General features: G+C 41.1%; 1 protein-coding gene across 2 annotated transcripts in view; it reads left to right on the top strand.

The window, feature by feature from the left end:
• The first annotated feature begins 2,823 nt into the window (after positions 1-2,823).
• LOC114883124 (CUGBP Elav-like family member 4) overlaps positions 2,824-22,681 on the top strand; it is a 398,832-nt gene continuing 378,974 nt past the window's right edge. For both annotated transcript variants that reach the window (XM_029200588.2, XM_029200593.2), the window contains exon 1: positions 2,824-2,952. The gene's annotated coding sequence lies outside the window, so the exon portion shown is untranslated. The remainder of the gene's footprint in view (positions 2,953-22,681) is intronic.

Raw genomic sequence — 22,681 nt, 5'->3', positions numbered from 1 at the left:
GCTTGATATGTACGCGAGTCCATTTTCCTCGTCTCTCGAAAGTAATACGTCCCCGTATCCCCTTCCGTCAACCCCCTGCACGCACCCTATTTATTTCCGTACGAATACCGAGAGACGGAAATAATGATTTTAATAATACCGGAAAGCGACCGCAACCGCGGTGAGGATTTTCTTCGATTACATCGGGCCCATTGTTTCAAAAAGAACCACGTTCAACATGCGAGCACCATTAAATAAAATTTCACTGCGTCTGCCGTGCAGGATGAATAAAAAAGCGGCCCCCCCGTTCCACCGGGACGATCCATTTCCATTTCAACCTTTCCAATACTAAACGGGTTTTATTCTCCATTGGAGTTTCAGTGATTTGTTTCGCCCAAAAGTATTCGAGCCGCATATTTAATTATTCGCATGGATTGCTTGTAACGTCATTTGCAATCCGTTCACCCGTATTTGTTTTACATTGATAATATTGATCTCTCGGCAGCGAACTTTCGTGAATTGTTGATCCGTTAGTAATTCGATCTTTATTAAAATGCGAATAGGCTTTCATTGAAATAAAAAATGTATTCCATCAACGTATTCGATCAACCGGACAAATTATTTCCAATACTTTCCTTTTTTCTTTTTCAGTTTACTTTTTATCAGTGTCGAATTGTATCTCCTTGATCCTTTTCAGGATATTTTTTTAAAGTATTAAGAATCCCATGAATCATTCTCTTTTGTTCTTTACCATTAGCAACGGTAGCAGTTTGATGGAAGTTGAACGAATTGTATAAGTTGTCGTAAACTAAAGGCTTCTAGGGTTAAGCAAACCTCACGTTTTCCACTTACTGGGACACAGCATACGGCTGAATTCCCACGAGCCACTCTTTTACGTCACACGCCTCGTTTATTTCTTACCATTTCTTCGGTTGCTTACTTAACGGAACAAAACTCTTGTACGTCGAACGCTTTACTTCCGTTCCTGATGCGTGTCACGATCACGGAAAGATTTTCACCTTGGACGCGGATCTTTTCCCCTTTTGGATCTATCGAAGGAATGAGGAAGTTTCTATCGCTCTTACATAGATGGTATTGGATTATATTTAAAAAATTTGAGATAGCGCAAAATAATACTACTTATAAAGTATTAAGCTGTCTTCCTACAGATCTATGATCCAAAATAACAATTATGTTTCTAAAGACTTCCTTTTAATTTTTAATCGAATTTAGTATTTTTTAGAAATGAATTGTTTTAAAATTTGAAGAAATATAATATACAATCAAGATGTGTTTCAAATGTGTAGCAGGGGTTGATAAAAATATTTTGTACAGAAGTAATGCTAACTTTTACATACTCCTAATAATTTATCTGCTGGATCAATTACGTTACATCGACTGGTCAATGTTTCTTCTACCCGTTTGATTGCCTCCGAATACCTTGTCCTCCAGAGATATGCTACAGAACCAGTTAGATCGGGACGAGTTTTTATTAATCGCGAGAGCGGAGCGTATGAAAACTCGCCCTGTTTCCGGATACGGAGATGATGTCTCGGGCCGGGTGAGTGCAAGAGGAAAGGGTAGAAGGGGGTACGAGGTGGGAGAGGAAGTTGCTGGACCATGTCGACTGCTTCCCAAGCCAGCCGAAGTGGACCTATCGACTCGAAACGAGTGTGCTCGACGTTAAAATCCCGGTCGCTGCTCCCGTTTCTCAGCCTCTCCCGCCTCTTTCCACCGTTCCCTTGCTTTCTACCCCCTTCCGTAACCGGCACCCTCGCCCCGAAATCTGTCCTTCTCCCTGGTCCGTTCATTCGCCCGTTCGTTTGTATTGGACGTAAACGATGCAGTGGGTGGACACGGTCCAGCAAATCCGAAATCCCCTTTTCCTCGATATAAAGCTTTAACCCCCCCTTTTTTTTCGGCTTCGTCCCCTCCGTCAAGCGCGACTTCGCGCCAATACCTTCTGCGAGCAAACCATCCGGCACAAGCACCCCGGGTCACACCGGTGAAATTGCTTGGTATTCGAAGAATTCCGGAGGTATCATTACAAAGACAACAAGTATCGTTAATTACTTCGCGTTTCTGGACGATTGATCGGCAGAAGGGAATAATGAAATCATTCGTTTGAAGCGTGAGATCAGAAAAGCGCAACGTTTTCGACGCAGCCGCCGGGAAAATGTCATTTTCGAGCAAGAACGGATTGATCGGGACCGGTAATGGAATAAAGGGTCATTGTTCGAGAACTATGTTTCATTTCATGCCATCAGCTTTGCCACGAAAACTTTTATGAAGCTCGGAAACGCTTCGCTGGGAAACAAATGAAACGTATGCTCGCGGCGGGTGCCAGTATATTTCCGTCGACCATTCATCGGGACAGGAAAAAGCTCACGTATCTTCATCGATTACGCGCCCGGCTAATTCGTGAGGAATCTGTAACATGTTCGATAATTCGCGTGACATGTGCAGTTTCAAACGAAAATTTAGATGACGATGCGATAAGATGATTTGTATAATTAATGTTAAATATGTACTTAATTTTCCTCGGTACAGGCATATGTACGTTTATAATTGTCTATTTAACAGTGAATGTAAAAAGGATAAAAGGAAATGAGAAGTGGAGCTAACTATAGCGGCCTGAATGTTAAGGGCATTTCCTGGGCGACTCTGCCCGAAACTCTTGGCACCAAGAGCCAGCCGTCAAATAAATATAATTATTTTTGAATGCTAGCCATCGACTGCGTGATAAATGTAAAAATCAGATCCGTCAGGAATAGTCGATAGGGATGGCGTAATTCCGCACGGAAGTGACAATATTATTCTGTTTCAGGGTGTGACGGGCGACCGGCTGGCCGGGGGCGCCGCACACCTCCTCCATCTCTTCTTCTTCTTGCCACGACCACAACACACAATGTAACAACAACTACCACTACTAGAGTCGCCCGCGTGAACCACGTTCTCAATGTACTCGATGTGGTACGTCACCATACCCCATACTCGGTGTCTCTGAAGATATGTCATCCTTGTTATAAGTTTTAACGTGTTTCACTATTTACGTTGTCGTGCCTTCACCAGTTAGTGCTCCTCGATGTTTTTTTAATGAGAAACCTCGTGTCATGACCCGTTACGACAATATCAGCCCTCGGCTGTGGTCGAACGCGCGTGTAGCGAAGAGTGCTCTCCAAACGCAGAAGCGAAATATTAAATGAATTCATGAAATCTTGATGAAACGGTTCTGTATATTTTTGTATTGTATCGACGTGGCTCGGCTCGGTCATAATTATTCTTTTCGTTAAATGTGTGCCATCTATGCGGGGTCAATTTTCCTCCGGTATATTTATTCCCCTTAATTAAACCGCACCGTCGAGTTTCACTTTTCATTCAAATCACAGTTTAATTAACAATTTTTTTTTTTTTTTCATACGAGTTTCAACGATCCTTTAAATTCGTTGATTGGCACTTTTTAATGAGAAACGGAGAGAAAAAGAAAAATGTTAATTACAATTGAAAGCAGTGGCATTCTTCGCTAACACGTACGTATTTTACACGTGAATCAACGTTATGTATACTTTTTTATATTCTATATTTCGTATGTGATATATTATATATTGTATACATACGTATATTATATATTATGTCTTCACTGTTCGCTGAGTTCCGTTACAATGTGACTTGTGGTTGGTTTAGTTTCGTTGGTTTATCGATGTTCGATGTTGGCTGCTATTGTTGGTTGTTAGGTGTTTAGTGGTCACTCTGTGTTGGTGCTCACCCTATCGACTGTTCCTTGTACCCGCAACCCCGACAACCTGCACCCCCCTATCAATCCTACAACTTCAATCCCGAAACTTGATGTTAGAAGTTACAATGTCAAGCTTGTCTACCGTCACGAGCAATCTTATCCGAGGAACGGAAAGATCCGCAACGCTATTAACGTGTACCATGCGGACGGTAAGGTTTTTATTGGATAGTCTGTTTTTTCGGACAGCATGCTGTTTTACCCTTTTTTTTTTTTTAATACTTGTACAAAGGAAAGAAGCAAGCAAGTGTCGCATGATGAAAAATACCGATAACGAAACAAACGCGAAATAACCAGTTGTAAATTTTCCTTAATATTTTTTAACACGTTTTGTGCTCTATTATTAATGAATTAATTATACTTAGGAAATGTAATTTTTGGATACTCTTTTTAAAATTAATTTTGAATTAATTAATCAAAAGCACAGAGCGTGTTAACATGGAGGTATTGTATTTGAAGGATATGTATTGTATAATTTCCAAAATTTTTTTTTCATTATTAAGGCTAACGATGGATTGGAAAAATTATTCAGACGGTGGTAAAATAGTATTTTCTCCGTTGCCCATTTTGCGCAAGGGTCACGTTTCAATCAACGTTTATTACATAAAGCAAGATATCCGTGGAAACTGGCGCATACGAATCCGCGGAAAATTGATAGAAACGAAACAAAGGGCACGTTTCGCTTCGTTGTGGAATTTAAATATATCTGAAGGGTGGATACACAGCCCAATGATTTTTATGCAGCGCGCATAGGGATCTCCTTTACGGAATATCGTTTCTCGCTCGGCAAAATGTTACTTGAAAATGATCCAAATTTTATTTAAGAATAGATCAATCTTTTATCGCATTCAATTTTTCTATTTGAACGAAAATAAGTGTTTCTTTATCTTTAATGATATTTAAGGGTGATTTTCAGAGGGTGATTCTAGAGGATCTTTTATCTTTGTCTATTCTACAGCTACAAAATTTCACCAAGACCGAGAATGGGCGATTCAATAACGTTGTTTGTGAGTAAAATTAATTACCCCGTGTATATGCGTGAGCGACCAGGATTTGCGATCGTCAATTTGCGTAGTAAACATCGGTATTATGAACCTTTCTTTTAAATCGGTCCCGCTAATTAAATTTCGAAGGCAGCGATAGGTTGTTATCACGCTTTTAATGGGCTCGGAAAACGATTGCTGTTTACGATCGGGCAAGGGTGAAATCTGTGGTTGAAATGCTTGAATTCTTAATGAGAACCAGCCGAAAAAGCGAAAAAAACTCGCCGTTTACGAGCCTGTGGGTAAAACAATTACACGGTTGGATAATGGAGGAGAAGTGAATCTTCATTTGATAAAAATAAGTCTTGCAATCAATATTAATATAAAAATAATTTAACGAAAAATTGAAAGTGAAATTTATCATTGCTACATTAATAATTTAATTATTAAAAATCTGATAGCCTATATTTCTACATTTTGAAATCCATCATTTTTCATAGCAATTATATGCAACTCTATAACAAAAGTAAGTCTTACAGACTTTAAAATGGATCACGTATCCCTGGTGCAAACCTGCTCCTTGTCACTTACGTGCGTTTAAGTCTAATCGTGTAAAACCATGGTCCCCCGGATCGGCACTCCAATTCCATTGGAAATGTCGAACGACATTTTACCCTATTGAATCCATTGGGTGGAGGAAAGTTGCAAGAGAGAAAGGGAGATGGTGGCAGTGTTCAAGAACACTCGGCTGGGAGCGTATGTGAGAAGGAAGGTACAGATAGACCGAAGGAACATTTATTTGCTGGCAGGATCCTTCGTCGTTTTTCAGACCATGACCGTGTGTGTGTGTGTGCAGTTTTGCAGAGGCAATTCGATTCCAGGCCCATTCGGACAATATTAAAAGGTAATTGGATTTCGGGCTGGCTAGTTGTTGCCGGTGTATGGGGAAAGCAAATGGTTTAAGGGGTGTCGAGTCGGTGGAAAGAGCAAGATATCGATGGGGGGTTGCAGAGAAGGGAGGAGGCTGTACGCGCGTTCACAGACCGAAATAATGGATAGTCGTTAAATTTAATTGGCACATAATTATCGGGAGTACGGGTACCAAGCAGATCATTGCACGCCACCAATATCCAGGAAGCTGGAATACAAAGGGACGATATTTGTCGTCCACCTGTATTTCGTTGTGGCAAAAGGCCCCTGACTTGTGGCTTTTGTCGATTGAACGAGTCTGGAATTGATCGGACTAACCTGACCCACCCTTCTGACCAATGTAAACTCCCCTGTGTTCTTCCTTTCTATTTTTTTTTTTAATCCTTTCAACATTCGCGGTCACTGGTTTTAACCCCTTCACTTGAAAGGCTACAGTAGGTAGACAATTTTTAGCAATAAGGTTCTTGGTAAATAATACAATAATTATATTTGGCGTTAAGTAAATTCGCTATTTGGCTAACATCCGATCGGTCCTGCTCGTGAACAATGCAGGGAAACGTTGAAACTTCCCCGAGATGGGAAACAATCTGAATAATACAAGGACAACGCGAAACAGCAAGACGGCGGAAAACGCGTCAAGGGAGACGATGTTGAAGCGAAAGGAAAGATCGTGGAAACGCGGATAAAAATCTATGAACGTCTTCGGGGATTATATACGGGTCTCCCGAGGGGTGGTGCGATCTTTTGCGCGAGAGAGTAGCATGAAACTTGAATAGAATGACAGAACGATTAAAGCTGTGAGGTGTCAGAAAGAGAAGTGACATTTTATATCTTTGAAATTTTAAATTTCCTTTTTATACCTGACATGAGATTATTAATAGAATTGTGTCTGAAATTTTCATTTCACGTTCGCTGTAAAATTACTGATATTTTTAATTATAATTAACCTTTAATAGAGCAGACAAAAATGATTCATTATATTTGAAAATTTCTCTGGTATATTTGGTTACTTAAGGGATCATGTCTAGTCGAAAAAGGTTTTGTCATTTAATATTTAATTGATATAATAAATTATCTAATATCTGAAATATTGATTACAATCAAAATGACAAACGTTCAACTGTAAAATTCTAATTTTGAAATATAAAATCACTTGTTTTTTATTAATAAATGAAAAAAAGTGTAACAGAAAGCGAAATCCTTCATTCAAGGAAAAGTTTTTTAAAGAAGATCTTTTAAAGAAGTTTTTGAAAAAAAAATTCTCAAATTTCCCTATTTATTTTTTGATCGTCTGACTAGATATGATCCCTTAAGGGAGAATTGGTGATGCTGATGACCCTCTAGCATCGAATAGGGGTGGTAACGTCGCAAAACGCTTAAACATTGACCTGGCTAGGTAAATTAATTTATGAATCAATTAGGGTAGTCGCGTTTAGATAGGCTTATCGATGGTAGCGCGTACGTACGAGGGAACAGAGAAGCCGATAGACGCAGAAACAGGGATAGGAGGGATCCGTGGGCACGATATCGTATGTAACTACGATAGCACCGCGTGCCAATAAATAAGCTTGCCGATACCATCTTTCATTTCGATAATTATTATTCGGCACGGGTGTTAATTAATTAACCCAACGGAGAAGTACGATGTAGCCTGGGTAACAGTTAGCTAAGCGAGCACTCGGGAATGGAGTGCTCGAATAGACGAAGGAGGGGAAGGGTACACGCGTGCACACCGTCACGATCGCACCAGGTGATAACTCCTCGGGCTCTCCGGCTAATTACCGGATGAAAGAGCTATCTGGCGACTGTCGTCAAAGCCGTGGGTGAAACCCGGTAAATGCACCTGCCGCGGCATTGTGATATTTTAGCGCGGCCCACGGTTTGCGCAACGTCGCGTGGTTTTCCTCGCTATCTAATTTTCATTTCGGCGTTTTCGGTTCCCGCGACCGTGCACGCCCGCCTACGTGAGCACGAATGCGCGCTCGTGTTAATGGCATTGCCGAATATTCATCCGCGGAAATGGCATCGCGGACCATGTGCAACAAAAGAAATAAAAAATACGAAAAAAAAAAAAAACAACAAATGAAACGTTATTCCGCGTCGGTAGCCTGTTTAACCTGTTATTATCTTCCTCGCGTTTACACAGCTTCGTCGACCGAGTTGTTTCGTTCGCCACTCGACGTCCAATGAAAAAAATAGTTTGAATCTTTTATACCGTCACAAACAGAAATTTACGAGAGACAGTAAATGTTAATTTTAGCATCGAATTTTGATAATTTATAGAAGATGGGAAATACTTTGTCCTTTTGAAATTTCTCTTTCATGATCAAGCTTTAAAGTTTATCTGCGGTGAAAGCTTCTGATATTACGATCCAGATCTTATTTTACAGAGAATATGGATTCTGTTCGAATAAATGGACGATGGAAGATTCACGGTGCCGTGCTCTTCCGGATAATAAAATGTTGAAATTGTCCGTCGAATCGTAGGTGGAATTTCTCGATTCAAGACGAAGCATGCGTGACATCGGCACGAGGTAACCGTCAGGATCACGAAAGCCCGAGTAATTCGGACGTGAGCCAAGGAACAGGAAACCGATGTAATTTATTAATTTAATGCGTGCCTTTTTGGGTCAGAATCGTATCTGGGTGAGAGCACGTTGGCATTTTTCCCAGAGGATCGGAAAAAATAATATTTCTCTTTCCCGCCGCCTTGTTCCTTTGCGAACATAAATAAAAACGTAGCCTGAAACGATAACCACGAAGAAAATCTGTTTCTTAATGTTTAAATGCTCTGTACTTTATTTTATTGACTGAATAGGTAGTCATTTTTCTAGATCCTCAGATGACGAGGAAATGATTCAATTTACCATTTCTGGGTACTCATATTTTTCAGCATAAAATATTCTCTCGTCTCCTACATAAAATTTTATTATTTTCTTTTATTTCTACCGTTTCAATTATCCTTGTAGTACATTTCCTGGAGTATCGTTTTGAGATCCTTTAATAATTCCAAATGATTCGCCGTGGCACCTCCAATCGATCGAGACGCCATCGTCTCAGCTTGGAATTCTCCGCTGTAAATAAGCTCGATAACGTGCATGTCGTTGCTGCACGACAGAAATTCAATAACCAATAGATATCCGAGGTATATATCCAACAAGCTAGGCGTAAGAGCAACGAAAATACATCGCCAAAAAGAGAGTAAGAGAGGAAAAGCGTGAAAGGCAGTGGAAGAGGAGAGAAAGAGAAAAGTTCAGGAAGAATTACATAGAAAAGAGAGGGAAAAAAAGGGAGCAGTGAGAGAGTCGAGTGGCGAAGCGCGCGGCTGTGCTCGAGCAGCGTTTCTATTCAATTTAGCCGCTTCGTGCCACGGATCCTCGCTCTCTCCCGTATATTTGCCGGGATTTGATTTACGCATAAAATATTCACCTTGCCCGAGATTTCGTTAGAGTTTCGAAGTTCGGGAACGCGCAGCCGCCGCCAGCTGCTATTGCTCGCTGCAGTGCAAACAGTCAGTGGAGAGGGTAGAAGCAGAAGCAACTCGGAGAAACGAAAGTGTACGGCGAGGGTTAAAGAAAACGGCGTCGGAGGAAGAGAGAAAGGGAAAGAAGTTCACGAAAGGCTGAACAATGGAAAGGCAAGGTGACTTTTGCGAAGGATTTCGTGCGGCAGCCTTGAGGTACCTACAGCGGGAAACTTTGCGGAGGCGAAAAAAGGGGTGAGAACAAAGAAAGGAAACGGACGGGAGACCGAAGAAATTTCGTTACCTTCGCGATACCTCTCGTTTTCATTCTACTTCTCTCTTTCTCTTACCTGTCCTCTTCTATCATTTTAGTTCTTTTTTTTTTGACAGAATCGAATAAATCAGGAAAGAAAAGGGGATGCTGTTTAGTGACCGATTAGAGCCGCCCATTTACCAAAGCGATTAACTTCAAAAAAAGTAGAGAGATTGATAAAATATAACAAGTTAAAAGTTCAAAAAGTAGAGTTAATCACTTGGTTTGTGAACAGTTCTTATATCATCCTAAGACATCCAAATTTATCTCCCTAATGATTTATGAAAATATTTTTTATTTTATAATAATTTCAATTTTACCTTCTAATCTGCAAGGTCTAGAAATATCCAGTATTTGAAAAAGACCTTTAAAAAACAAATACTTTGCTGACCCCTGCTCTACGTCAAATCGTATATCGGGAAGGAGTGTGGCCATTCGATTCGCACAAAGTGAAACTTCGGCTATACCGAGGCAACAGAGCGAGCAACAACTCGAGGGAAAATGTGCAATAAAGGCTGATTTCAGGATGAATTTTAGGACGTACGAGTCTCGCGGATCGTTGCACCGCGTTAACCATTGTCCGTCGATTTGTAGTGCTCGTGTATCTGCACTTTCGCTGTCGCGAAGGAAGTTTCACCGGAAGGTTCGGTGAATTTATCCACGTCGCTACTCCTTCCGTCCGAAAACTTATCCAGGATGGTTGGATATGGGGCAGAGGGGACGCATACACGTGGCCACGGCAATATGTTCGATGGCAGGACCGTTAGCTCGCCCTATTGGTTCCGAAGGACCCAAGCTCGAGCTGCTCTCGATTCCATTTATTCCGTATACATAATACATCGTTTTGCGAGCAACCAGGCCCCACTTGGATCTCTGTCGAGCATGTAGGTATTCTTATTTCCACGCTCGATTTAACGGGTTGCAATGGAAACAGCGTTCTCAGTGGCCCGTCTAATCTTGCCTGTCGCTTTTCAATCATTAATCGCGATCGTTAATCTTCCTGCTTGAAAGAAACGTATGCATGATACGCTTGGTTATTACGTGATACGCGATGGTTATTCTGCGAGAAAGGATTAGTCAAAAATATTTAATATGCGGGTATAGTGTATTATATACGGGGTGATTCAAAATTCCTGATACAAATTGGATCAGAGTGATTCTATATAATAATCAAAAATAATCCGTAACCTAATAGAAATATAATAGAAACGCAGTAGAAAAATCTATATTTACTGCGACCAATAGATCAATAAATATTCCAAGAAATAATTAATTCAAAAATCATAAATGGAACAAGGTATTCTTACTCTTCGTTCAAAACATTTTTTTGCTTCTCGATTCAAGGGTCGGTTCAAAGGAAAACAGGGAGGATTTCCTTCCGAACGTTTACCTCTCGAAACGCGGCCGGTCGAGCAGAAGAATTTATGGCTTGATAAATCCAAGTCGGTGGGAAGTTAGGTGGCACCTTTTGACCGGAAGGAAACGAGCGGAGGGCGTCGTCTGCCGTTTGAAAAGCTGCTTTTCCCTGCCACGATCGCGAGCCATCACTTTTGACGGGCGTAATACGCGTTTGAATCGGCCTCGCATGAATACGAATAGAACGGCGCGAGGCTGGAAGAGGGCGCGGGACGAAAGAGGGTTTAACTCGATGAAATCCGCGGGTACTAGCTACGAGTGCATCATGATCGAGCCCGTCTCTCATATGCAGCCGCTCTATCGAGCATATGTCTCGATAATGCGCCTGCCGAAATATAATCCTGATCGCGGTGGCGGCCGACGAAAGCTTCGATCTCGATGGCATAGCGGCGAAAATCGCGCATAGCTTACCCTATCCCGCTATTTCCGTGCTACAGGAACAGGGCTTTGGACGCCATACAGGACGAGGACACAGGCCAGATCCCCGTGAATAGCACGGTCGACAACGCTATATCGCGGATGCAACGTGTAATTACTTTATACGTTTATGGCGACGGCCCTTTCGTCGGGCCCCTTTTGTCGGTGCACCGTGTGATTTATCGAGGCAACCCCGCCACCGCCAACCGCCCTGGGAATTTCTAAAGCCACCAGGATCTCGGCTGCAACGCTATCGTTTACCACCACCGAATTTGTAACCAATCCTTGTAATCCCGCGTTGAACGGTTCAACCTTTCTTCCTTCGATAACTGCCGATTCGGTGATGAACAATAGAGGGATGATTTTTAATACTGGCTAAAGTTTGTTAGGCTCTTTTTAAAAACTTTAAAAATATTTGTTTTTAGATTTGTTGAATCATTTTTCGACCATTTCCATTAACGTTCATAGAACATGGCGGTCCAAATGTCGAGAAAATCGGTCTGGCTCTTCGTGATAGCATTAATGAACACGCGAGACGATGTCGAAAGGATGGAAAAGTATTCCTGGGAAGGGAAGGTGTCATGTGACGTGTAGAGTAATCGATAAAGCATCGTCTGATCGGATATCCGACATGGCCGGCCATCGAGAGAGAAGAGAATCCAGTGGTCTCATGATTCGTGCCGGTCTGCCCTATGGTATTAATATTTGACACACATCATTCGGTTTTACTGCCGGCATAAATGCGTCGGATGGGCTGGTGCGTGCATCGTGAATCACCGGAAATGCGATTCGCCCGGGAATCGATAGATGCTGGGGATACGTAAGCGGTCAAGAGGACTGGCACCGTGAATACATATGCATCATTTTCGTCACTCGAAAACCGTTTCGAACGATCGTCGTCCCCAAAGCGCGGACCGGTGAATGCATTCGTACGTGATAGCTCACTGATGCGGACCGGATAGCGCATGCAAAAGAGTTCGCTTTCCGATAAATATCGTACCCTGAAAAATTTCATTTTCATTTTGCTTTTCACCCGTCGCTTGTTGAATTCAAATTTCTTCTCGCAAATCTGCTGGAAATTGTTTCATTCGGAATTTTTGTAATTTGTAAGGTACGTTGTTTCCGATTAGCTCAAATCATTATTCGCTAAATGAAAAATATCGTGCGCATTGTTCGTGCATAATAATTTTGACAAATTTTTCTTTCACGCGTAGGCATTGTGCGTTTAATTAAGAACCGTTTCATTGAGCTGCGGTTGCCGGGAAATTATGTAGCAGACGTAGCTGCAAGCAATCGTGCCCAATTCAGGCAAATAATTAATTCTCTTTGTTAGCGGCGTGTCTGTCGGGAATCACGAGGCACATGGTTATGACAGCTGGTTTTCATCGGAATTCTCCAGTTTTGTGCCTCGCCACTTCCTTCACCGACCCCATCGCTCTGCACAATAATTCTGCATCTTTGCTTCCATTCCGCTCTTCTGCCGCGAACGTCCAAAGAAGCACTCCAATCGGATCGATGCTTAAATTATGTCATTATTTGTCAGCGAGTCTCTTTCGGTAATTATACCAGCCCTTTCGCTATTCGTTCGGGATAAACGATAAAGCGTCCTCGTTATTAACGATCTCAAGGCGAGTTATTGCTGCCGCTTATTTTCCGATATCCCAGCCGGGGAAAAAGAAACCGGAAAACGTTCGTTCGGTAATTATACCAGATGGGCCAACGGACACTTTTACCAACGGAAATCGACGAAACTTCCTGTACTTGAAACTTACATTCGCGATGAATAATTACACCCGATAAGAATAATATTATTCTACGATTATAATCACAGTTCAAGAATAATCGATTACTCTTGGGATAAAAGTTTCATTTTAGGTAAAATATTGTTTCTTCATGGTGGAATTTGTGTGAAAACGGGTGAAAATCTTGTAGTCAGAAATCGCGAGTACTCTGCTTTAATGGAGGGCCTTTGAAGCGAAACGTCGCAAGACGGGAAGAAAAGGGTCGGTTTTTAGTGCTTTGACGAGTAGCAGGGAAAGGAAAGGTGGTACTTGGAGTTTGTGCCGACGTCCGATGTCCTGGAGATGGCAGAGGACAGTCGAAAAGATCCAAGGCCGATGACCTCGGAACATGCTCTTTCTGCCGGCCTCTTGAATAGCCTTGAGAGCAGATTACGCTATTACCAGATGGAAGTAGATTTCCAATTCTATCTCTCTATCGAGCCCGTTCAACCTGCGCCCCAGTCCTTTCACCGTCTAAAGATCAGAAGCATATTGCGGCTTTTCCCTTTGAAGCAATAAACTACCTCATGTAAATTCTAACGAACCTATATAATTGTTCACGATCAAAGGTTAAGAGGTAGATGGTGTATTTTTAATGCAACGCTTCCGCTTCACTTTGTGCCGCGACGAAACTTACCGTTCTAGCGTTAAACTCTATTGTACCATGCGATCGTTGCACCATCGTTTGATGAATATTGTTTACGGAACAACGGAATAATTGTTTCGTCAGAGGTGAAAGGTTAAGCGAAAAATCGTAGGAGATAGACAAATACCGTCGTCTCTGTGACACACAATCTCCATCGTTTTTTATTTTTTGCTGTCGATAAGCAATTAAATTCGTGAAAATTCAAATGCATACGAAAAACAGCGATAAAATCGCGGAACTGTTGAATTTTTTACATAAATTTATCGAAGTGAATTCATCCCGCGAGGCGGATAAAACGTTTCGTTATTTTTTATCACTTGATATTTCATCATGCAAACGTCTCTGAAAATTTAATTTGCTTTTTAAATGCACGGAATTAACTGGGAACCAGCACCATCAGTCGCTATAAAAATTGAAATACAATTTCACTACACACGAACCCGTTTGTGGTGTGAATATAAAATATTAAAATTTCCGGGAGATGAATTGATTTTAATGTTGAAAATGCGAGACCTGTTGAAACCCCACTCTTTTCCCAATCAATTATAATCAAGGCAGATATTATTATAAATTTAATTCAAACGATGGGCGAGTATATTTTAGAAAAATATTAAAATTTCATTAGCATTCGAAATTTTATCACTCCCGCTAATTAAGAATTTTGTTAACCATTTTTTAATGAATTTTCAAATACCAATGAAATATAAAAACACTTGTGGAAGAAAACTACCACTTTGCAAATATAATATTCACAAAAATAGTCTGAACAAAAGGGGTTAATTACATAGCGGGAACGTTAAATACCGCGTTCTGGTGTATCTGATTTTGAAGGTACGATTTCTCCCTTCTCATCGTCGGACAATTCGTTTCCCTTCGAGGGAGCTTCCGTGGCATTAGGGTTCCGGTCATACTTCGGCTAGAAACGTGGAATAGGTTGCGTAGAGATGAGATCCAGGCGGAAGAGAAAGCGATGAGAGAGGCAGGAGGAGAATGTGCGAGGAAGAGGTTGAAGAGGGAATTTCGGGGGACGTGGCGAAGTGGATGGGTATGGACTGGCCATGTAAAGCGGAATGAATCTCGCAGCCGCACGTGGCTTGGCCACGATCCACGCTATCCCGACCACTCCTCGCGTTGTGCAAGCTTTTTATGTCGGGAATTTAAATTAGATACAACCACTCTCCATCCACAACCACTGAAACTCGCGCCGCGCCTACCGAATCACCCTCGCAGATACTCCTTTATTTCACGCCACTTTATTCCACGTCGCCGTTTCACTGGTCTTAGCATTTGAACGAGCATCAAGAGCCTTGTATAGCATTACACGTCCAAGATATCCTGTTGAATTTTTTTTTTTTATAGCAATTGGTAAAGAAGATTGCAATTTCATCAGGGTGCGGTATTCATCCCTCGCCACAGCCATATATGAATAATTTATATTTTATGATGCTCTCCTCAGGGAAATTAATGACGATAAAGAATAACAGAGCCATTAATTTAAATAATTTAAATGTTACCGGGAAAAGTATTTCCATAAAATATTAAATGAATACTTAAAGCAATCAATTATTTTCCAAAATTGTTTGAATACTGCTTCAATCGGAAAAATATGAATAAAAATTGCTCTGTGTGTGTGTGTCAACACGTTAAATTATTGGATATTCGTGCAGAGCGTATACCTTTCATCTTTCAAAACGACAATAAAAACAAAAACAGGAAAAATAATGAATAAAAATCTGTTTCTCTTTTCACAACGTTCTCTGGCTAAAAAAAAAGAGCAAACAAAAAACAAGGAAGAAAAACTCGCTCGTTTTGGTAATCACAAAGGAAGGCGAACACGATACCGTGCCTCGGAGCGTTAAACGAGGAGCAAGTGATCCGAAAAGAAAGCAAATAGTGGATGTCGTTGCCGTCCAGCCGTGGGCTTAAGCAAGTAGTCAATGTCGATACAGGCGGGCCGTGAGTATAAGCTTGCAATAAGCGACCCTCGATTCGTTTGGCCGGGCGAAATCAACCGGCACCCGTTTCGATTCGTTCGATACCGGTCGAATTTAACACGTTCCGAGATATCGAGAAGGTGCCTACCGAACAGAGTTGGCTAGACCCGTGCCAAAATGTGATTGCGGCAACATTGCGTCACCGCCACTAGGTCCCGAGGTATCTTTGGAGGCTCGTCGTTCGAGAGGACGAAGTAGGATTCTCCTGCTTTCGAAAGCGTCGTTAGGGGCCTCTGGCACAAGGCCAATCACATCGACTACCTACTGTGTATGTTTCATCCTGCACACTGTGTTACCCTTCTCCCTTTTCATCCCTCCGTGCGCACGCTTTTCACCCTTCGGTCTAGCCTTGCCTCGCCTCGCGAGGCGGATGACTCTTCTCCATCGGCCAGGCGAGAGGAATCGGCCAAGAGATTCTCGTTTCTTGTTTGCACCTATCGCTCGCCTGACCAACGGCTATCTTTTCGCCCCTGCAAACATCGATACCGGCCAATATATCGGAATATGAGTAGAACATTGTGTACATACCGTGAATGCGGGCATTCGCGATCGTTTCGACTTTCTACGGAGAAAATTGCTTCGCCAGAGTGAACGTATCCGACCTACCCTCGGTAAATTTCGAATCGAACCCACTGACTAAATAATAGCCTTAGCTGGACCACGCTGCAGCTGATACCTGCACCGAGATCTATTAACTCCGTACGGTATATTGAGATTAACGTAATCGTGTTTGGAATGAATCGATAAGCATCTCTAGTACCTGCAGGAATTGCCGACGAGTGTGTACATCGTTCGTGGGAACGATGCTGAATTTAAATGTTACCATCCACCTAACGAACGCATGATTTCTATTCGATGAATTTTTTATGGGATTCTGCGCTTTCCTCGAAATTGAACATTATCAGTCTTAATATCCTGGGAGGAGTATCTTGTGTAAATTATTAAGTATTTCCGTATTTATGGAGAGTAAGAATTTAAAATAAGATAACTAAACAAATATTCTATTCAAAAATTATATACATTTTTTTCATTTTTAAACGAAAATCTTCTAATAATGCAGATTCTATGTTACCTAGAAAATATGAAATTTAAATTTATCTTAAATCATAAAAAAAATTGTCAAAAACTCATCTGAACCTATTTTCCGCTAAGTAGAAATTGAACGCAGTACAGGAAGCCAAGCGAGGTAAACGCGAACATCTACTTTACATCCGGCACGATTCACAGAGTTTGCCACCTGCGATTCAGTTGGTAGCCAAGGAAGTAGAGGGGGTGGAAAGAGATAGGATGGGTGAACTCGAATTAGAAGTGGAGTTTGAGAGAATGAGTGGAGTTAGTTAGCATGCTAATCCCAAAGTGGAAACACTTAAATTCATTACACAAACTACTAATTACGAGGATAATGAGCCATCGCTAATCGCCGAAAGAATTACACTTCTATCCCCGAAGAGGTTTCGCCCGCTAGGCGCACGGATACGGAATCACAGCACGGGAATACATCAACGGAACGATCGTGACCCGGAATCTTTTTGCATTCAAGTTAAGAACGATCTTCAGCTCACGTTTCCCGGCCCGTGGCCTGGGGAATTATATCAACAAGCGATTTTCTTCATTGACATTCAACGGGCGAACAGGGCAGCGAGTTCCGGTGTAGTTTCGTCGAAGTTTAACGTATTAATTACGGAAAGTTCCACCGGTACGCTTTCTTTTTTCAACCGCTTCTGCCCGGCTTCTTTTTTTTTTTCTCTCCTCTGCTTTTTCTTTCGCCTCCTTCGTCTTCTTCCTCATCGACCAACCGTATCGCATTACTTAATGCCAATGCCGCCACGAGCTGCCAGCTTTTAACGAGGTGAAACGTTTGACGCCTCGTAAAAAGGACCACCGACCAGGCTGGCTTTTCTTTCAATTTCCCGCAGAAACCCCGTGACATTTACGACACTGAATTATACCACGCAGAAAAGCGATTTTAATTACCATCTAATTCGTGCAGCGATTTAATAACGCCTCTTCATTTCATTTACTACCACATTTCAGTTAAATAAATATTTGTTTGATGCCGCTAAATTGTAAATATATTAATTACTACTGCAACACGATGCGTGTGATATAAGCCAAATATTCCATGATACATGATTACAATCTTTAATTATGAAACGAGGGGTTGAAATGGTTGCATAATGTTAGTGTCAGAAGTGGAATTTTTCTCTATTTATAGAAAAATACTTGGTATCCGTGATGGGGTAGCAGTACTATAGATCCATCCCCAACGTTAACATCGTAGCCATGTTGTTAGGGCGGTTTTCAACAAACCCTAAGCATCCACGGATAAATAGTTGATTCGTCCTAAGAGGCCTCATAGTGTTTCTGCATCGAGTAGGATCCACAGACGGAGTGACCGGTGGGGTCGGGCATAACTTTACCATGGTCCACAAGGGGATAGAGGGGCGCAGGGTGTAGGGAATGGCAGTAGCAGGGGACGTGACCGGCCTGCCAGGGGTGGCATTAAGGTTAGACGAGGCCGGATCAGCGATACGGCGCCAATCCCTAACCAGTCTCTACCTCGAAAGCACGTATATCGTTACACTCATGATGCCATGCGCCATGCAACCGAGTCTATCTTCTCTAAAGCGTCTACACAAACTCTTACGTCTGTAGGTAGATCGAAATTCGTACAGTTTTCTGTCTCTCGAGAAAGGAAATCATGTATGCCCGGTGCGAGTCGGGGCAGAGATGAGGAATATTTCAGAACTGAGGGAAATACTTGTCAAAGATCGCAGAATTCTTGATTCTTCGTAATGTCAACCACGTTCTACGTTTCGACGAAAGGAATACGAGTATTGTCGAGGGGAATACTAAAATGTTGACTGACGCAGTAGAACTACTGCTACGGTAGACGATGGTATGAATTATTGACTACTGCAGTGGAAATGATCGTATATAGTCAGACACGGTATAATTGCAAATATTATATTAATATTATTTAAAATTTTCCAAATTTTGTTCTCTTAATTACGTTAAGAAATAAAACTAATTTGCTCGTCAAAAGTAAAATCATTTACATATGTAATCTCGGGGTTAATCATTGTATAGGGATCGACATTTGTAGTCTATTCTTTAGTCTATTCTTTTTTTAAAATTTCATTCAAGTTGTGTATTTTAAAAGAGGAAAGAATCCGCCAGTAATTTGTCGTGAACGGACACGGGCGTCAGGCTAACCTTTGCTACGTGTAAAGACGTCGTTTACATGCAAACAGCGTAGACCGGGGTAACTGGGCCCGTAAAGAAGCAGCGCAAGATACGCCGTCCAATGGTAATTTCGATCTCGTAGATAGGGAGTTACAGGACGCGGGCTGTAATTACTCCCGCGCTACCCCTTTATACTTTGCTATCATGTGTGCCTACATGTAAAACGCTCGGGACTTGAAAGTTCACCTGATCTCCGAGATAGTATACGTACGGCTGTTTGCTTGATTCGGTACGTATATACGTAGCCGGCGTTGCCCACCGATATATTGTTTTCACACGCCATCGGCCTGGCGAAGTTGAGAAACGTTCATCTAAGTCGGCAATCGGTTCGCGATTAGAGACTTTCTAATCTTGGCTCAATTTATCCAAGCGTAGAACGGTAACTTTATAACGATCGATAACAATGGATATCAAAACAGTATTGTTCGATTTGATGAAATAGCTCTTATTTTCATTTAACCCTCGGATGACGGACCATGGAGAGAGCCCCAATTTCAATTTAAGTTTTGTATCTCGTATTACTTTCATTTTAAAAATTATTCTTCCAGCATTAATATCCTACAGTCATATTTTGAGGCATATTTGGCCCACCCTAATTTCCTCATAATTACGTTAAAGCTACTAATTCAAAAGTCTCAGAACCCCGAGTATTTCTCGCTTCCCCTGTAACGTCACGCATCGGGTCGACATTAAACTTTAGTCAAAATTCGAAGAAAGGGCTGTAACGCGGGTAAATGGTTAAAATACTGGAAGCCACCGACACGAACGTCGGAGGAACGGAACTTAGCCGAGTCAACGTTGGAAAGTTGAAGCAAGTGCGCCGGTTCCACGTGTTTGACGAGGCATTTCACGAAGAAAGTACTTCTGCTGACTTTGTTAATAACCCGTAACTCGGATTATGTACATTCATCGTCCATGCACGAACTTTAATATCTAATTGATACTACTTTCGAGCGAATTGTAAGCTGAATTTCCCTCGATTTCCTTTCTCTCTCTCTACTTTCCCGTTACCTCTGCTGAATCAGAAGGTATATTTGAGGCATGGTAATGAATATGCAGCGGTAACGTTGAGGCGGATGCAAAGGGCACAGCCTGTAGGTGGGTTAACGAAACACGGTATAACGGTGTAAAACATAATTATCAGTGGGAAGAGCAAGACGTACAGAGTTCCATTATTCATAGGCCGGTTAGGCCGCTTTTAGAATGCTACGGTGTACTCACGAAATTGCAGGCTTACGACTCTATTCCGATATGTTGATACCCATGATGGATGTAAAGAGGAACATGGATCTCGTGGAGCAATTGATGGATACGTAAATTATAATCGTATGCTTTTGACTCTATAAGTAGTCTGCAATTTATTACTATTATTGCCATGGTCTATTAAAATATTTTTAAATATTCTGTGAAGACTATAATTAGTATACCGTCATCATAGAACTAAAAACACAGTATTGGACACACACTGTTAGCCAACAGTCTGAAAAATGATTTACTCTTACTACTTTATTTCATTCGTATTAATGAAATTTTAATTAATTATCACTTGATAAATTATCTCGCAATAATTTTCCATGTGGGTTCGAAATTTGTTTATTCACACCTTCTCGATATGTTTTAAAAACTAATTTGAGTATAACATTTATGCTGCACAGTTAATTTCTTAATCACTGGCTGAGTTTCGTATAAAAACCATAATGCTACGCTTGTATGTGTAAAAAAACCAGGGGATATAATTTTCTTACTTTTTTTACCTGTGCAACACTTCAATTATTTCACAGTTCCTGGAAAATACCGGAGAAAGCAGTAATTGCGTCTGTTATTAAGATTACTTCATTTCACCAGTACAAAGGGTACATTAATTTTAAATATGTGTACACATATTTTCTGACATATTGCGAGAAGGTGCGATAACAAAAAGCATAATCGTTAAAAGGCTCTAACGCTGCACGTAACGTATGTTAAATCGAATAAAACATTAACTTTTACGTCGGTACGTAAGCAACCACGTGTAATTAACATTGAGGAGTCTTGAGGAGGAAACGCATCAATCACGAGCGTTCAAGATAAACTTCAAAACGTGATTGTAAAAGTGTAACTCAAGGGGTTAATTACAGTTAAGCTAGTAGGAATATGGTACAGAGATTGATTACCGGAACATCATTTTGCGTGCTCGAAATCGCAAATTGGATAAACATGCAATTTTCCTAACACGACACGACCACCAATGAATGTGAAATTTCTTTTCCAGAAAATGAAACAATTATTGGGTGATACTATAAAAGCCTAGATACAAAATAATTACGTTAGCTTAAGCACTGAAACGATGATTTCACTGTCATTGATAACAATATAGTACAATTATCAATAATATCAGCATTACCAGTACCAGTGACATTACTAATACTGTGTAAGCAATATACAATGAAATTATAACAAGGTAGCAAAGGAACTATGAAGATCTATTCGTATGAGGGAACAGAAAGGCAACATCTTGCGTGTTGCGAATCACAAGTCGGATAAGCCAGTAGCCCGAGAGGATGTTACGTTGTGCAGCAGTGCCGGTTCGTGTGTTTTAGAAGATTAGTTGCCGAAGGGGGAGAAATAAGAGGGTTCGAGTTGTTCTAGCTGCAAGAGATAATGGGGCTGCGCTGTCAGTCTACTGGATAACATAATACTTCGACTTGTTTACACTATCCCGTTTTAACCGAACGCCTAACCTGCGTTTCGTCTTCCGTTAATTAATACGGCAAATGTAGGAGAAAGAGAGTCCCGAGGGTAAAAGAGGGAGTAGGTAAAACAGCGTACCCCGAAGGTGCTGAGAGTACCATGTTGATATTGAACATCTCGACCGCCTAATGGAGCTTGCATGATCGAATTCGTGCTATCGACGTCCTAATGTAAATCCCTAAGTATACCGACATTGATTATTCATGCAATTAATTGACTGTTCGTTTGTACATTTAATTCGAAGGCAATAATCATGTTGGTTTGGGATCCAAGAAGAAGGATCCTGTCAGTCGTATGGAAGGTTCGATTATTTGATTAAAATTCCCGTGAAACAAACAAGAGATTTGATTTGTGGTGTCGATTCGATGGTGATCAATCTTCCTTTTTGTATGAAACGAAATACAGAGGAAACAATAGAATTCGTCAATCATATGGAAGCTTAATCAATTGATTTAGCATATAGGGTGAGCCAAAGGTGTTATTTTTTCATTCACAAAAATTCACAAAAATTATATAAAATTTAACTGATTCGGGTTCTCTTCAGATTTAATAAATTTCTTGTGTATGAGTTACATCTCTGTTATCATTTATCATACTTAAATCTTTTGAATTAATTAATTCATTTTTTAATTCATTGCTTTCTTCGCAATTGTCATTAATAAATCAACGTGATCGGGAAATGAATTCAAAATAGTGTCGAGATCGATGTTATTTCGTGAACGCAACAAAGAATACTTAAAGAAAGTCAACGATTCGAGTAAAGAAGATGACGCAGCTTTATCATTCCTCCCTGACTCACTGATGCGTTTGCCATCTCTTCAGCTATTATCCGATATCACCTAATCGTCTACTTCCATTGTTCCCTTAACCGCGAACGAGTTCCGTTTCAAGAGACACATCATACTTGGTAGCGAGCCGCGTTGTTCCCTGTACGGATAAGCTGTTAACCGCAGAACCAAGCCATTGTTCGTTAATGAAGACTGATGACAG

This window comes from Osmia bicornis, chromosome 9 (genome assembly GCF_907164935.1).
Source record: "Osmia bicornis bicornis chromosome 9, iOsmBic2.1, whole genome shotgun sequence".
Classification (NCBI taxonomy): domain Eukaryota; kingdom Metazoa; phylum Arthropoda; class Insecta; order Hymenoptera; family Megachilidae; genus Osmia; species Osmia bicornis.
This window is presented reverse-complemented; position numbering and strand designations above follow the sequence as displayed.